At 37.7% G+C, this 18,128-nt stretch overlaps 1 pseudogene; it reads left to right on the top strand.

Moving 5' to 3' along the window:
* The first annotated feature begins 580 nt into the window (after positions 1–580).
* LOC149172336 (leucine-rich repeat receptor-like serine/threonine-protein kinase BAM1 pseudogene) lies at positions 581–1,778 on the top strand (annotated as a pseudogene).
* Positions 1,779–18,128: the final 16,350 nt, after the last annotated feature.

Below are 18,128 nucleotides of genomic sequence, written 5' to 3' on the forward strand. Positions count from 1 at the left end.
TCTGGTTTCCGTTTCTTACAGGTTTTTCACGGGGAACGGTGGCAACCGTCCCGTTTCTGGTAACATAGGTCTGAGCCAGATTGAAATTGTCCACTTCAGCAAAAACAGACTTTCTGGTATGATTCCTAAGGATATTGGTAACTTTATTCATCTGACAGAAATTGATTTTAGTCAGAACGAATTCAGCGGCCCCCTCCCAGTGGAAATCGCCACGATAAGATCTCTCTACTCTTTAAACCTATCCAGAAATCACTTCAACGGGAGCATTTCCAAAGAATTTAATGCAATGGCGAGCTTGATCTCCGCAGATTTCTCTTTCAATAACTTTTCTGGTCTTGTGCCAGAGGGCGGTCTATTATCTCGTTTAAAAGCAAGCTCTTTTGCAGGGAACTAGTACTTGTGCGGAGAACAGTTGGGCAACTGTAATTCTAGTGTCAAAGGGTTGCCCGTCCGAGTACACATCAAGCTTGAACTTCTCCTGCCTCTCTTAGCGCTTGGAATTCTCTTCTTCTGTTCGTTGGTGTTGGCAATTCGAGCAGTCACAATTAAGAAAAAAGATAGCGAGGGTAGGCCATGGAAGATGACGGCCTACCAAACACTCAGCTTTGGAATCGATGACGTGGTGGAATGCATTAAAGAAGAGAATGTCATCGGCAAAGGAGGAGAGGGTGTTGTGTATAAAGGAATCATGCCCAATGGGGAACTTGTTGCAGTGAAAAAACTTACGCGGATAGGCTCTTCAAATGCTCATGGCTTCTCTGCAGAGATCAAAACACTGGGCAGAATCCGCCATCGACATGTTGTTAGATTGCTGGCGTTTTGCTTCAACCATGACACCAATCTTCTGGTGTATGAGTACATGCCGAACGGAAGCCTGGCGAAGTTGCTTCATGGAAACAATGCCATGCCTCTGGATTGGAACACCAGGTACAAAATTGCAGTGGAAACTGCGCAGGGGTTGAGCTATCTTCATCACGATTGTCGGCTGGCCATCCTTCATCGCGACGTAAAGTCTGGCAATATTCTTTTGGACTCCAACTTTGAAGCTCTTGTTGCAGATTTCGGCCTAGCCAAACTCTTGCATCTATCTGGTACGTCAGAATATATGTCTTCAGTTGCAGGGACCTTTGGCTACATAGCTCCAGGTAAGTGGTTGTTTCATCTTTAAATTTTGAAAACGTCGACTTCTAATTTTAGCGGAGGGTCGCCTTAAAGTTTAACTGAGCTGCTAGCTTTCTGAAATTCTATGGTCTGTTATTGAAGTCCATCCATCATCTGTTATTGCCAATTATAAACATAGTATGCTGAGGCAGAGCAGCGCTGCATTATAAATAAAAGCAATTGTATAGAAGTCAAAAGTGCTTCATAGTATCCGTATTACTTATTTTACGGTGGTTTTGCCACTGGCCTTTGCTGTAGCATACCATTTAAGATTGGATGTTGAATTTACCGAGTATGCATACACGATGAAAGTGGACGAGAAGAGTGATGTATACAGCTTTGGAGTGGTTTTGCTTGAGCTCATCACTGGCAAAAAGGCGGTGGGTGAAAGCGAATTTGAAGAGGATATGAACATCACAGGGTGGGTTAAGAAGATGACCAATTGGAACAGAGAAGAAGTTATGAAGATTATTGATCCCAGACTTATCAACGTCCCAGTGGAGGAAGCCCTGCATATATTCTTAGTGGCTCTGCTCTGTATACAAGAGCAGAGTGTCGCAAGACCTACTATGCGGCACGCAGTAGTAATGCTAACATACTTCAGTCCCAGGCAATAATTTTCATGGTTCACATTTGACCCCGGGATATGATTGGAATAAGGCATTCTCATCCTCAGCCAGGCAGTTCAGGGTTGACTGAAGATCCATATCCATCTGCTCTTTTAGCATCTATGTGCGAGAGCTTCCAACCTCAAAGTCCCTACGTTTATTTTGAAGGAAATAAGTTGTGAAAATGTATACAACCAAGGCATCTGAATCCCTGTTGCCCTGAATTTCCTCTGTTTTCTGTATTTCCTTGTAATGGGCATCTAAATCAATTTTGCTTTGAGATTCCTCTGTTTTCTGTATTTCTTTATAATGGGAATCTGAATCAGTTCTTCTGTTTTTTTATTTCTTTTTAATTTGTTTTCAGAATCGTCATTATTTTTCTCTTTAATTGGTTTTCTTCATACCCTTCTAATCAAAAGCTTTAATTCTCCTAGGTTGTAATGATGAGTAACTTAATGGTTAAGAGCATCTATTTCCTCCTAAGAAATGATAAGTTTAAAACCAGAGCAGGTAGAATAAGTATGTCTTTATAGATTTAGCAGTTAAATTGGATAATAATAATAATAATTTCTTTTATCTACAGTTTGTTGGCATATATTAACTCTTTGTCCCACAAACAAAAAATCCCACACTAATTTGACATCTGACTTTAAAATTAGATAACAATTTCTTTCATATACAATCTATTAACACATATTAACATTTTTCATTTCAGAACAACATCAGCATCAGATCTCCATTCATTCATTACTCTTTGACAGAAAAACCTCGAAGATGTCTAATTAATTTCTTTATCTCTTTGAATAATGGATCTCCTAAACTCCTCTTCCTCTGAAGGCTGGGTTTCATAAACCCAGCCGCTCAAAATATCAGAGCCCAAAGACAATGGCCCAGGTCCACATGTAGCCTAGGAGGCAACAAACCTCCTATAATACTTTGTCCAACAACAAACCTCTTATAACGCTTTGTCCTCAGGTACATGGTTTTAATTTCTGAAAGTATCTCTGGGTTCATTTTGTCCGATCTATTCACTTTAACATAGATAGTTCTAAATCAATTCCTACGCATTTCAAATCCATGCGAGTCATACATACATAGCTTTTTGTTGAGAATTACAGTAGGGTGTAAACTTTTCACACGAGCAAAAGTAAAAAGTTTAAAACATATATTAATCGTTATTAATAAATATTTATTTTTATCTGATAAAAATTACAAGTTGCCATGAGGAAATTACTGCAAGAGTTATTCAGTTTTTTCAGCATTTCTCAATAACGAGGATCAAAGGGTATTCAACATAATGGGTGTTGATTCTTCCTTTTCCTTTTCTTTTTTATAAAGAATATTTAGCAAACTAAAACGGCAGAGCTCATGTAAATTATGAATAATTCTCCATCACTGGAACCAAACCAAAATAGGTAGGAACGGGTTTGACTTAGGTCTCAACCATCCGTACTTTATTTACATATCAATGATTTTCAATTATCATAATATTTTGAGTTTTAATAAGTTTGAATTAATTTTCAATTAATAATTTGGAAAAAATATTATTGAAATTGAAAATATATTTAAATAATTAATATACTTAATTTTTATGTGTTTTTAAAAAGATATGGAGTTTTAGATTATTATTAGATAATTTTGGATTATAAAATACAATAAGTTATTGAATTATAACTAATTATTATATAATTTGTTATTTATTTTAGTATTTTATAGATGGAAAAATGGGAGGAATTGGCTTGCCGGGCTCATTTTAGAATTAATGATTTGGAGTTCAGTTTTCTCTATTGTGATCATATGTTAAAAACAAAATTGTACTTCATCAATCATTTCATTGCTTTTAAGTGGATGTTTTCACGCTGATAGGCAAAACCCATAATATTTATGCACTGTTTTGGGAAAATATTCATAGTCTATGTTTTCTTCAGTTTAGGAAGAATCCATGTTGCTTACATGCTCTTTATAGCTCCTCACATGTCTTTAAATCACCTCAACCATCAAACCCTGAAGTGATGAGCCTTGTGCCTACCTTGCTCCATTGAACACCCTACAATTTTGATCTAATTTCCTTGCCCTAACTATTTGGCTCCTTCTAATCCAACAAAACCCCTTCAAAATCAAATCAAACCCTATGCTACTATACCTAGCCTACTATCAATTTCTATATCCAGTAAAATTTGGCTGAGATGCTTATGGAGATAGCCCTCTCCTCACCTAGTAGGGCTAACTACTTGGCTAAACGTGGTTTATGGTTACCCTATAATTGCCTTCCTTCAGCGTGAGGTTCAATCCAGGTGATAACATAGTGGCGACCATACTGGGGAACGAGCAAAAGGTTTCGTATTCCCTGGGAAATATCATGAAAGTTAAGATATATATATGATTGTTGATGGTGGACAACGATCAGACACAGGAAGGCTGAAATCATTCATCTGGTGAATCCAAATCAGTTTCGAGATCATATCCAAAGACTCCACTGGAGGATGAACCTGACCAACAAAAACATGAAAGGACAATATGGAAAGATCAAGTATTCAAGTTGGAATTTCATCCAAGACATTATGTTCTTTGTCATCAATTATTTTTTCTTTTTTCCCGAGAATGTCAAAAAGGCTTTATAAAGTATATTGTATTTGAGAAAATATCTTAGACCTGCATGTGATTCCTCCCCTTTAAATATTGTGAAAACAAATTCTTTGTATGCCTTTGATCTTGATCAAGACCCTTATTATAAATCTTATGATGACCATATTCAACTTGATGAGCCTAAAGAGACCAAGACTAATTCTACAGCTTCTGTACATACTACTACACCTTGTAAAATTCCAAATCGATGCAAACCACTCATCTTACCTCCTATACTCCATGCTTTCCCTGAAAATCATTACCTATACCTGTAGAGGTTGTAGGAATTTATAGGGTAAGTTCCTCAGACAGAACACCAAAGGACACCGCTCACAACCAGATCGCAGATCAATACACCAGTATTTTTGACGTGGTTAAAACCCTCAAAGAGGGAAACAGTCCACGGCCTGAGCCAACGCAACCACTTCAGGCAATTTATTAATAAAAGAATGAAAATTTACATAAGCTTCTCTCATGCACGGATTACCCTACAAATGACCCTCCATGCACTTTAAATAGAAATCATGGACCAATCGGGTGTCAAGCCACGGATCAAGTGTCGGTAATACCGAGGAGAGAATGAACCGTCAGATCACTACATATCGTGACCGTCGGATTGTAAGTTACAAAATGTACAACGGTAAAGAAACACACTTTACCTAACTCTATACCTAACTCTATACTAGACCAAGTTGTACTTAACTATTTCCTATGTGTCGGAATATCCTAACATCCCCCCTTAAGAACAACTTGGGATAGGATTGAAGGATTTACAAATATGACACAATAGGAGAAGGAAGGAGGCACTAGAGCCTATCCCCCCTTAGTGACAACTTCCTGAACTCCAACCATAAATCGAAGTTTAGTGAACTTCGCCTCTGTGAGAGCCTTTGTGAAGATGTCTGCAACTTGATCATCTGTTGAACAATATTGCACTTCAAGAACATGGTCGTGAATGAGCTTTCTGATGAGGTGCATGTGCAGTTCAATGTGTTTGTTGCGTTGCTGTTGGACTGGATCTTTGCATAGTTGAATGGCACTTTGATTATCACACCAAAGTGTATTCGGATGCTGCTGCTGAAAGCCAAACTCTGACAGGATCTGGCGAAGCCACAAGGCTTCCTTACTAGCTTCTACGGCACCACGATACTCTACTTTTGCTGATGAAAGAGAAATGGCACCTTGTTTCTTGCAAGCCCATGTAATAGGTCCTAAACCAAGAGTGAACACATAACCGGCAATAGATTTCCGATCATCAGGGTCACCAGCCCAATCAGAATCAGTGAAACCAACCAATAGAGGAGCTGCTTCGGCACTATAATGAATCCCAAACTGAACTGTACCTCGAACATAACGAAGTATTCTTTTAGCTGCTTTCCAATGACTTTCATGTGGGTTTTGCATAAACCGAGCAACAAGGCCAAAAACAAAGGAAAGGTCAGGATGAGTATGGGTTAGATACAAAAGTTTTCCTACAAGTTGATGGTATAAGGTAGCATCAACTTCAGGAGAAGTACAAGTGATTGAAAGTTTGACTCCAGACTGAAAGGGAGAAGGGGATGGCTTACAGTCTTCCATGTGAAAGTGGCATATAATATCACAAGCATACTTGGACTGAGAAAGGAAAATACCTTCCTTGGATTGCAAGACTTGAAGACCGAGAAAATAATGTAAGTGTCCTAAGTATGTCATTTCAAACTTCCTTTTAAGGCTAGACTTCACATGGTTTATAAGGTTGGGATCACTACCGGTAAGGATAAGTTCAACATAAAGAACAAGAATGATAAGAGACTTGCCCACTTTCTTGGTGTTGACAGTATTGCCAGAATGACACCTAGAAAAGCCAGATTCTAAAAGAAAGCTATCCATTTTAGCATACCAAGCTCGAGGAGCTTGCTTGAGACCATAAAGGGATTTCTTAAGTCGACATACAAGGCTGGAGTCTGTTTTTATGAAGCCAATGGTTTGTTCCATGTAGATTTCTTCATGCAAGTCCCCATGCGAGAAGATAGATTTAACATCCATCTGATGGACTTCCCATTTGAATGAGGCAGCAAGGGAAAGAACAAGGCGGGTAGAGTTCATTTTGGCAACAGGGGAGAAGGTTTTAGTGTAGTCAATGCCTTCAACCTGTGAAAAATCTTTAGCAATAAGACGAGATTTATGTTTATCAACTTTCCCATCTGGTCCATACTTGGTTCTGTAAACCCATTTGCATCTAACAAGTTTTCGTCCCTTTGGTAGAGGAACAAGATCCCATGTATCATTTGCCAACAATGAATGATATTCTTCATTCATAGCTGCTTCCCAATCTGGATGGCCTGAAGCTTCTGCAAAGGTGTCAGGATCATAATTTACTGGAGCTTGAGCCAGTAAAGAAGAGGCTCTCTCGAACTGAGAGCGTGTACGTCGCTGATTTGTAGGATCACCGGCAAGATCACCTGCTGCATCCCGAGTAGCATGGACCCATTTTGGAAGCTGAGGAGCTGAAGGAGGATCCTGAGGGGGAGGATTGTCATCCTCACTTTCATCATCTGAAGAAGAAATGTTTTCAAAAGTAGAAGAGATAGGGAGAGGTGGCACATCCGCTGGACTAGGCTCGCAGGCTGATATGTTTTCATCAAATTTTACATCTCTTCTAATGATAACATTTTTGGACTTAAATGGAATAAGTCTATAGCCTTTGAAATCTTCAGAATATCCAACAAAAGTACATTTCTCACTCTTAGGTTCTAAAGCTTTATGCTTTTCATTTGGAATATGGGCCCACGCTTCACTTCCAAAAACAAGAAAGTGACTTACATCTGGTTTGATTGAGCTCCATGCTTCTTCTGGAGTGATATTCTTTAAAGCCTTAGTAGGAGTGTGATTTATTATGTAATTTGCATAGTTAATTGCTTCTGCCCAAAAAGTAAGACCAAGTCCTTTAGATTGTAGCATACAATTAGCCATTTCCTTTAAGGTGCGATTCTTCCTTTCAGCTACACCATTTTGTTGTGGAGTATATGGAACAATATGTTGCATTTGAATTCCATTCTTAGTGCAAAAGTTGATGAATGTGTTTTTAACATATTCTCCGCCATTATCAGATCTTAGCTTAAGAATTTGATGTGCAGATTGTTTTTCAGCAAAGGCTTTGAAGCCAAAAAATGTGTTAAATACTTCACTCTTGAGTTTTAAGAAGTATACCCAAGTGCGTCTGGAGAAGTCATCAATGAAAGTTAAGAAATACTTGCAGCTAGAGAATGAGACAACAGGAAGTGGACCACATAAATCACTATGCACAAGCTGTAAAGGGGCTGAGGTGTGCCAAGAGGCACGTTTTTCAAAACTGTCCCGATGATGTTTTCCGAGTACACATCTGGAACAAACACCATCTCTGCAAGATACCATAGGAAGACCTGTCACCATATTTTCTTTACATAGATGCTGAAGGGAGCGATAGTTTAAGTGACCAAATCGCTCATGCCAAAGTTTTCTCACTTCATCGTTATGAGCAACAAATACTGAGGGAAGATTTGATGACCCAAAGTTGTGAAACTTATACAACCTTGTAGAATCATCAACAATGCCAGTAGCCAAAATATTTTTAGGATCTCTTAAGTCCTTGATTACAACATCATGAGGTGAAAATTCAACGATTTTACCTTCACCTGAATGAGTTATCTGATATACAGATAGAAGGTTGCAGGATAAGGTTGGAACACATAATACATCATTAAACTTACCATTGTCTAGATGAACAGTTCCAGTCCCTACAACACTAAGAGATCTATCATCACCAACATATATATTTTTGGTGTTACAATCATTTAAAGAAGAAAACATGGCTTTGTTTTTGGCCATGTGATAAGAAGCTCCAAAATCAATGAGCCACTCATGAGAATGAGAAGAAGAAGATACATTTAATGCATAACCAGACCGAGATGATTGACAACCACATGCAGAAAGAGCCATTCCTGAAGATGAAGTTGAAGGTGAAGAATGCTCCAAATGGATGTTATGTTTCTTCATCGCTGCTTCCAAGGCTTCCATCTTCTTAAAGCATTTGGATTCTAAGTGGCCATCTCGATTACAAAAGTTGCAATGTCTATCAGTCTTCTTCCATTTGTTTTTATTTGTCTTATCATTTTGTTGAAATGATTTTTCATTTTGAGGCTGAGATTGCTTAGGACCCTTGTTTGGTTTAGGACCATTCTTTTTAGGATATGACTTCTTAGGATTCTTTGAATTTGGTTGCTGCTGGGTGGCTAACGCTTTCTTGGAAGAGTTTCCAAGATTAAGAAGACCAAGGTGTAAGAGTTTTTCTTGTTCTCTTATTAAAGAATCACAAAAAGAGTCAAAGGAAGGGGACTTGTAGTCTGTTCCTTGAGAAATGAAGGCTTCTCTTGTAGAATGGAAGGTGGAAACAAACACAGAGTAGGCTGGTCCCAACTTAGTAAGAATGGAATAGATAAGGTTACTATCTTCTTTCTTAACTTTAACACCTTCCAAGAGATATCTAAGGGTTTTGAACTTGGACAAGAAATATTCAATGCAAGAAAAATTATTAGGGTCCAATGTAAGCAACTCATTTTCAAGTTGATGGGCTCTAAGTTCATTTTTAATCCCAAAAACTTTATTGATTTGTTTCATTGCTTCATCAGGAGTATCAAGTTCTGCAATATGGAATCTAAGATCTGGAGAAATAGACATCCCTATCAATCCACGTGCTTGATCTTGCCTATTTTTCCATTTAGCAGCCTTATCTTCATCCTTTGGTTTCTTTTCTTGGCCTGAGGCTATTCTGTAGAGACCTTTACTTCTAAGTAAATCCTCAATGTAGGACAACCATTGGAAGTAGTTGGTGCTGTCAAGGGTAACTTGGTATTGACTTTCCATTTCAATGGAAACTGAAGCTAAAGATGCTAAAAATAAGTGTTCCAATCGCTAGATCTCGAAAAATTAGGCTGGTTTAAAAAAAATGGCTTTGGAAACGGCTTCCGGATGAAGAAGTTATGGCTTTTTGAAAAAAAGTTGATTAAGTTGCCAACAAAGTGCGGGAATGTGCGGAAATTAAAAAGTCTGCCCCCAAAAAATGGAGACTTGAACCCAAGACCTCTACTCTCTTATAATAGCTTTGAACCAATTGAGCTATACAAAAAATTTGAGAGAGAGAGAGAGAGAGAGAGAGAGAGGTGCTTTGGGTTGCGTGCTTGCTTTGAGAAAGCTCTTTTTCCCTACAAAAAAAAAAAACAAAACCCAACACGGACATGCAAAGAAAACGAACCTTACGGCTCGAAGTTAGCTTTAGCCGAAAAACTCAATATTTTCAAAAATGAACCTTGCGGCTCAAAGTTAGCTTTGGCTGGAAACTAAATATTTTTCTCAATGTTTCTGATTTTCTGAGATCACACTGAGGCGCAGGGAAAAGAGCATACGCATGAGAAAAATCCTTCCTTTATGTTTCTGATTTGCCCAGATCGCACAGAGTCGCAGGGCAAAGAGCATACGCAGAAATGAAAGGTATAGATCCGGTAATAAAAAAGGCTAAATAAACCGAAACCAAAATAAACAGAGAGAAAATAACTGTAAACTGCAAATAAACATTGTATACCTCCAGATCTTAAAAATGACGCAGCTAGGGCTACCGGAAACCTTTTCGCCTGAAACGAAAGGGGTTCCTCACTGGAACAGATGCTCCCAACACAACAGAGTAGTCCTCTCGGCCCGAAAGCAGTCAGAAACAGTAGATCTAGGAAACGGCAGTCGGATGCAGTTCTACCGGCTTCAGATTTGGATCACCAACAGACGCGGCCCTCAAATAGCTCTGATACCATGTAGGAATTTACAGGGTAAGTTCCTCAGACAAAACACCAAAGGACACCGCTCACAACCAGATCACAGATCAATACACCAGTATTTTTGACGTGGTTAAAACCCTCAAAGAGGGAAACAGTCCACGGCCTGAGCCAACGCGGCCACTTCAGGCAATTTATTAATAAAAGAATGAAAATTTACATATGCTTCTCTCATGCACGGATTACCCTACAAATGACCCTCCATGCGCTTTAAATAGAAATCATGGACCAATCGGGTGTCAAGCCACGGATCAAGTGTCGGTAATACTGAGGAGAGAATGAACCGTTGGATCACTACATATCGTGACCGTCGGATTGTAAGTTACAAAATGTACAACGGTAAAGAAACACACTTTACCTAACTCTATACTAGACCAAGTTGTACTTAACTATTTCCTATGTGTCGGAATATCCTAACAGAGGTTTGATGGTGAATATGACAATATCACTGCTGAGAGACATATGAAGAATTTTGAGACTTTCCTTGACCTTTTTAAAGTCCACGAAGAGGATGTTAGTATCAGGCTATTCTCTCTTTCTTTGCAAGAAAAAATCAAGAGTTGGTTCAAAAACTTGCTTGATGCGAGGATCTCAGATTTCCAGCAGTTCTTCAAAATTTTCCTCGACAAGTGGGTGGTCAAACAAAACCCTCTCTTGATTCTAGAAGAGTATAACCAGTTGAAAAGACTGTCAGGGTGGATAGTACAACAATTTTCTGCCAGGTTTAACCAAGTCTATTTTTTGATTCTTGCTAATATAAGGCCTCCTCCTGGATCCACTCTCTTGTACTACTTGGATGCCTTTGATCTGGAAATGGAGTTTCAGCTGAGGGAAAGGAACCTTGCAACACTTGAAGAGATGCAGAATAGTGCAGTAGATGTAGAGGCTAATCTATTGATCAGAAGGGAAAAGCTGAAGGAAGAAGAGAGGGAGAACATTATAGAGCACCTAACATATTCAGAGGTAAATCTCGACATTTTGGTAAGTAAAATGGAAGAAATGATGCAAAGAATCACCTCGTGAAATGAATTTTCTATTCAAGATCACCATGACCCACCTGTCCCAGAAAAAGAAAAGATTGCTAGCCCTAAAACTTTTCTTGCTAATCGTAGCTACCATAGATTTGAAAATGGATTTGTAGATCAATCCGAAGAGAAACAATCTTATAATATAATGTGTATGATTGGTCACATTACTTATATTAATGATTTTCCAATGTTTGATCAGTGCGAAAATTATTATGTTCTCCAAACAGAAGCTAATCTTGTAGAGCAATCAGTAGTTGGTTTGTAGGAAATTCAGTTTCAGCAGCTCAAATACAGTAATCAGTCGAAGCATATCAACTATGACAGTGATGAGCAAAGTGTATAAAATTTGGAAGTAAGTGAAGGATCTTTGCCTCTTTGTTTTACTTCATTTCAGTTCATCAGAGGTAACTTTGATGCGATAAAAAATCAACACTCAATGAGTTTTGATCTTGACAATCAGGAGGATAATCAATTTTTTTATCAAAGCTCCTTACCCTTGTGTTTCTCCTCATTTACAAAAATAAGAGAAAATTGTAAGCAAGTAGATAAGCGAGTGGTCAACAGTATAAAGAATAAACCTTCTCATGAATTGGTCGAGGAAATAATTTGCGACATAGAAGCCTCCCTAGCTCTAGATTTGCAGCCACCGAGTTCCATTGAATTTCAAATTGCAGATGAAGGCTTGGAAGCTGAAACATATGATCAAATGATGCAAGATGACTCTGTACTACTATGTTTTGAAACATTTCAATTTTTAAAGAAAAATTTTCATAATATCTCTAAAGAAAGGGATGAGCAGCCTCTAGAGTGTCATGCAGTCTCATTAAAACTGATGGAAAATAGGTTACAATGATATTTGCAAGTTTTTCATGACCCAATAGCTGATGTGTTGGATGATATCTATGGTAAAATTTCTTCTCCATTATCTAACTATGAGCCTGAAAAGAATGTTGATATAAACTTGATCCGACAGTTGACTTCAGTGTCTTGTTCAGCAGGGGTTTCATTACAAAGCTCATACCAAGATTTGCAATCATATCAGCAGAGGAATGAAGAAGATTTTTGTTTTGTTGTTGATCATCAAGAAAAATTAGTCATTTGTGAGTTTCAGGATCCTTTTGTCAATTTGTTGTAGTCATCATAGAAAGAAAACATAGATGTTAGGAAAAATTTAAAATGAAAGTACGAAGTCTACCTAGAGAAGAGCAGTAACGTATTAGATGGGCTGGAAATCAATATGTATTCCTATGAAGATACTTTCGCAACATTCTTGAGGTCAACAGGTGGGCTCGTGCTTTAAAATTTCATCAAGATTCAATTTGTTGACAAATTTTTATGGGAATTTCCTTTCAGTAGTTCTCTCTTCTTGCTCATAAGCAAGCACTTGCGAAGAATTCAAACATCATCCAAAATACTAACTTGGTTGCATTGGTTTTTTCATTTCAATTGATCAAGTGATGAATGGAATAGTTAGAGTAGGTTTTATTGAATAAGCTCTGCCAGTTGTGTTTTAGTATTGAGTCAGTTTTCAATTGAGTAAAAGTCAGTTTGTGTCTTTGAGTCATCAGTATTCAGTCATGTATTTCAAATAGAGTTTTTTTTTTTTTACTCCATTCCAAATGGATAAGGCTACTTGGTCTACGGTTTTCTTAGCACCTCCAAGGAAGCTACCATCTCCAATGGAGCCAATGTTAGAGTCAGTATTTGCATACTTCCATCAGTGATCAAAATTGCTCTTTTCATATTCATTTTAGGTGTCCCACACAGAATTTTTTTATCATTCCACTAGGTCATGCAAAACAAATTAGTCACTGATGGTAGTCCTAGTCCAAAAACATCACTCTTCCCTAAATGTGATTACTTGTTGGCATAGTTTCATATCTTGTTGATTGTACATCATCCATAAAGTTATTTTTATCATGCCATTTGTATTAGTCATGAGGTTATTATGTCATCTTGAAATTCAGTCCTTCAAGGTCTCATTAGGTCTTTTAGGGTTTTTAAAGGTTTCATTAGGTCATTAGGGTTGCTAAGGTTCCATTCCATTGCATAAGGCCAACAAGTAAAGGGTGATCAAATAACATCCCTTCACCATGTGAAGATGATTTGTAAATAGAAATTCTTATTTCATTATGTAATTTTATGTCTTTCAAATGTAATAATTTCACCATCCCAATCTCTTATCTTAGTGTTCCAAAGATGCCAGACCATCAAAAGACCAATTTTTCAAAGGAAATAGTCAAGTGAAAGGGTAAAGTTTCAAAGGGTTAAGTGCATGCCAAAGGGAGTTGTCTTTTCCCAAGGGTGTCCAAATCATCATTTTCCAAAACCACTAAACCCTAATTTCCTCACCCATTGAGCTAGGGTTGGCTATGGAATCAGAGACATCTAAGTATATGAGGCATAAGGGAGGTCATTTCAGCAAGTATGAGGACATTCCAACTCATAAACATCATGTCTCCATTGTTTTTCAAGAAGTCATTCAAAAGGACAAATCATTTGCCACACACAGGGCTGAGTTTTCTTCAAACTATGTTTTAGACAAAACAACGTTGCATTTGGGAACAGTGAGAGAGGTTTTTTTCCATAATAGGCCAAGGATGAAAAACCTCCATCACTTTTTACATAGGTGTCATGGTTTTAGAGAAATGTCAAAAATACATTTGCTACAAGAGAGTTGCTGCACTTCTGGAGTGACTTTGGAAAAATCACATTTTCTTCTATCTGGGTTCTCCAAATGACTTTTTTTATGCATCAAATGCTAACTAGAAAAACGTAGCTTTCCAATCAGCTATCATGCACTCAATTTGGAGTTGAGGAAGACCTCCAAAAGTTTCCTACAAGAGAACACTTCATTTTTTCACCCTCATTCTGCACTTTTTGACCAGTCTTGGGAGAATTGACTTTTTGTCAGGCCAGGTAGTAACTCCACAAAATTCAACTCATATATTATTCCTTCAGGTTGGCATTTATTATATACATGAGGGATAGAGTGTTCACTTAATCTCTTGATGACTGTTCATATTTCTTATTATTTATTTACATTAATTACATTCACCCAATCCTGATGATTAGGTGTCAACATTTCCCCCCTTAATCTGAAGGGATGTTGGTGTGTCCAAGCATCATTCTGAATCATTCAAGCTTTTCTCTTCCAAGCGCTTTGGTGAAGATGTCTGCAATTTGTTCATTAGTAGAACAATGAAGGAGATGGATTGTTTTGGCCTCAACATGATGTGGAATCAGATGATATTTAGTATTGATGTGCTTCGTTCGATCATGGAACTTTGGGTTCTTGGCCAACTTTATTGCAGAGGTATTGTCAATCATGAGTGGAGTTGATTGTACTTGTTTTACCTTCAAATCTTCAAGAATTTTCCTGAGCCACACAATTTCTTTTGTTGCCTCAGTTGCTGCTACGTATTCTGATTCTGTTGTGGAATCTGCTGGAACTGATTGTTTGCGTGATCTCCATTAGACACCTCTTGATCCAAGACTCATAGCATATCCTATAGTAGATACCCCAGTTTCTTTGTCTCCATCGAAGTCTGAATCAGAGTATCCAATCAAGCTGAAGTCGTCCACCCTTGTATACTTGCTTCCAAAGTCTTGAGTTCCCTTCAAGTACCTTAGAAATCTTTTTGTAGCAGACCAATGTCCCTCACAAGGATTTTTCATAAACTTGGAAAGGATTCCAACAACAAACGAAATGTCTGGTCTGGTAGTAGTTAGGTAGTTGAGACTTCCTACAAGCTATCTATACTTTGTTGCATCCTCAAATTCTTTTCCTTCAATAGATGTGAGCTTTAAGTTTTGTTCCATTGGAGTAGTAAATGGATTGCACTCTGTCATGCCAAACTTGTTCAACAGATCTCCAATGTACTTCTTTTGAGAAAGAAATATGGACTGTGGATGTTGAGTTACTTCAATACCAAGATAGTAATGAACATAGCCCAAATCAGTCATTTCAAAACTTTTCCCCAATTCCTTCTTTATGGCTGCAATGTAGCTTTCATTGTTCCTTGTCATCAAAATATCATCTACATATACCACAAGATATACAATTGTTTTGCCAACTTTCTTGACAAATAAAGTTGCATCATCAAGATCATAATGTTTGAAATTGAGTTTTAGAAGATGCTCAGTTAGATTTTCATACCAGGCTCGCGGTTCTTGTTTGAGGCCATACAAGGATTTCACAAGTTTGCATACCTTTTTTTCATGTCCTTCCACAGAAAATCCTTCAGGCTGGGACATAAAAACATTCTCTTTTAGATCTCCATTCAAGAAAGTAGTTTTTACATTCATTTGATGGACTTTCCAACCGTTCTAAGTTGCTAGGGCAAATAATGTCCGGAAGGTAGCCCATTTTGTTGTGGGGGAAAAATTCTCCTCATAGTCAACCCCTTCCTTCTATGAAAAACCTTTTGCCACAAGCCTAGCTTTGTGCTTGTCAAGTGAGCCATCAACTTTATACTTGTTCTTGTAGACCCACTTGCAGCCAATTGGTTTGGTTCCTAATGGAGGATCAACCAACTTCCAAGTGTTGTTCTTTATGAGGGCATAATACTCCTTTTGCATCGTTTCTTTCCATTCATCATTAGAAGCAGCTTCTTTGAAGGAAGTTGGTTCAAAATCTGTAGACAAGTTCAATTCACAATCATAAAAAAAAATCCATATCAACAGGTGAATTAGAGTCATCTACATCACCTTCATTTTGTTGGTTTGAATTTCTAGTTCCTGTCTTTCCAACCTCATCAGGATGAACACTTTCAAGTGTCTTTGTCAGCCACTTTGGGGGACCTTTCTCAGATGGTCCAAGTTGCTCCGTTGATTGAGTTGGGACTAAATCAAGATTGAGTCTCCCAATTCTATTAATCACATCACTTAAAGCATCATCCATTGTTGGAGTTTCATGCGAGGGAGAGAGTTCTTTAGAAGAAGATTCCACATGTTGTTCTAGTATAGGAATCCCCCCTTCAAGATGTGGAATCTGATTATCAAATTCTTGAAATGATTTTGCATTTGCGAATCTATCCAAGCGATCAAGTTGCCACTCAACAACATTGTCAGTTTTGGATGATTCAAGAAAAATTACATCTCTAGATACAACAAACTTTTTATTGACTTCATCAAAGAGACGCTATTATTTGGAGGTGTTTGAATACCCCAGGAAGATACACTTACGACTTCTTGCACCAAGTTTATTTCTATGTACCTTTGGTATCAAGGCATAACAGGTGGAACCAAAGACCCTGAGATGCTTTACCGAAGGAACGTGCCCATACCACATTTCATATGGAGTCTTGTTTCTGATAGCATTAGATGGACATCTATTCTTTATATATGTAGCACATAGAACAGCATCAGCCCAAAACATTATTTTTACATTTTTGAAGAAGAGCATGGAGCATACCATATTTAATATTATCCTATTCATTCTTTCAGCTACACCATTTTGTTGGGGATTATAAGGTACAATCATTTGATGTTTGATCCCATGTTGGCGAAGATAGTTTTCAAATTCATTTGATGTGTACTCTTTTCCATTATCAGTGCGAATAGACCCAATATGATATTGTGCATCATTTTCAATCCATTTATGAAAGTTCTTGAATGTTTGAAAATCATTAGATTTGTTCTTCAATAAGTAAACCCAACACATTCTGATGTATTCATCAATAAATGTCATCATATATTTATTTCCATTTGCAAAGAGAACAGGCATTTGACCACATAAATATGAATGAATGAGCTCAATTTTTCTATGTGCTCTTGAATGTGAATCATGAAAAGACTGTTTTCAATGCTTTCCTAGAATGCAAGCATCACATTGCTTAAATTTCTTAGGAATTGTAGGCAAACCAGCAACACTATTTTTCTTTAACAAGTGGAGGTTGTCATAGTTCAAATTTCCAAATCTAGCATGCCATAATAAACTTGATGAAGTGTACCTTCTTCATAATGAGAATTGTATGAGAAATGTTGTGCACGAGCAGAGGTACCTTGCAACTTGAGAAGCCTTTCTTCTTATTCTATTCCCCTCATGACAAGTGAGTGGTCAGATGCTTTTCTTTCCTCAAGCTTTCCATCAAACATATGAATGGAGTGACCTCGCTGGTGGATGTGGACCAAGGATAGCAAGTTTCTCTTCAACTATGAGAGATATAGAACATGATGCAAAAGAAAGTCTGGAAGATCAGGAAATTTAAGCCCGATTATGCCAAGCCCTATTGGCTTGATTTTTGATTGGTCTGCGAAGTATACTGCTCCATCAACATTGTCAGTGAATTCTTCAAAAAAAAATCTTTTCTATGAGTCATGTGGCAAGTTGCTCCTGAATCAAGCAAAAAATTATTTTTCCAAGAAGCAAGTGAAGAATTAAATAAATCTTCATTTACTCCAATATTACATTGTGCCACCACATAATGAGCAGATTCAGGTGCTCTACATTTTTCTGTGTCATTACTTTTACCTTTCTGTTGGTTTCTTTGCTGCTCAATTTTGTCCCAAGGTATTTTGCATGTAGAGGCATCATGACATCCATTTTTTTACAGCGTATGTAGTGCAAATCTTCATTTTCTCCTTGAGAGTGTATACCCCCCCTGCCTTTGAAATATCTTCCTCTTCCTCTTTGACCACCTCTTCCTTTGGAAGAATCTTGAGTAGGATTATTTTCTTTATGAGCAAGGCACATAGCCTCTTCAGAAGATTCAGGGGCTGTCTTTTTTCCAAAAGCTTTCTCTCTTTCAACAAATTTTTTCAGAAGAGAGTCAAAGGTAATATCTTTGAGATTTCCATTTGCTTGCAATGACTTAATACAATTGGAGTAAGTAGGATAAATTTCCTTGAGAAAAGCGATAAGA

The sequence above is a fragment of the Pinus tabuliformis genome, chromosome 4_2 (genome assembly GCF_031772625.1).
Source record: "Pinus tabuliformis cultivar Carrire ecotype Pingquan chromosome 4_2, CPIR1, whole genome shotgun sequence".
In the NCBI taxonomy this organism is placed as follows: Eukaryota; Viridiplantae; Streptophyta; class Pinopsida; order Pinales; family Pinaceae; genus Pinus; species Pinus tabuliformis.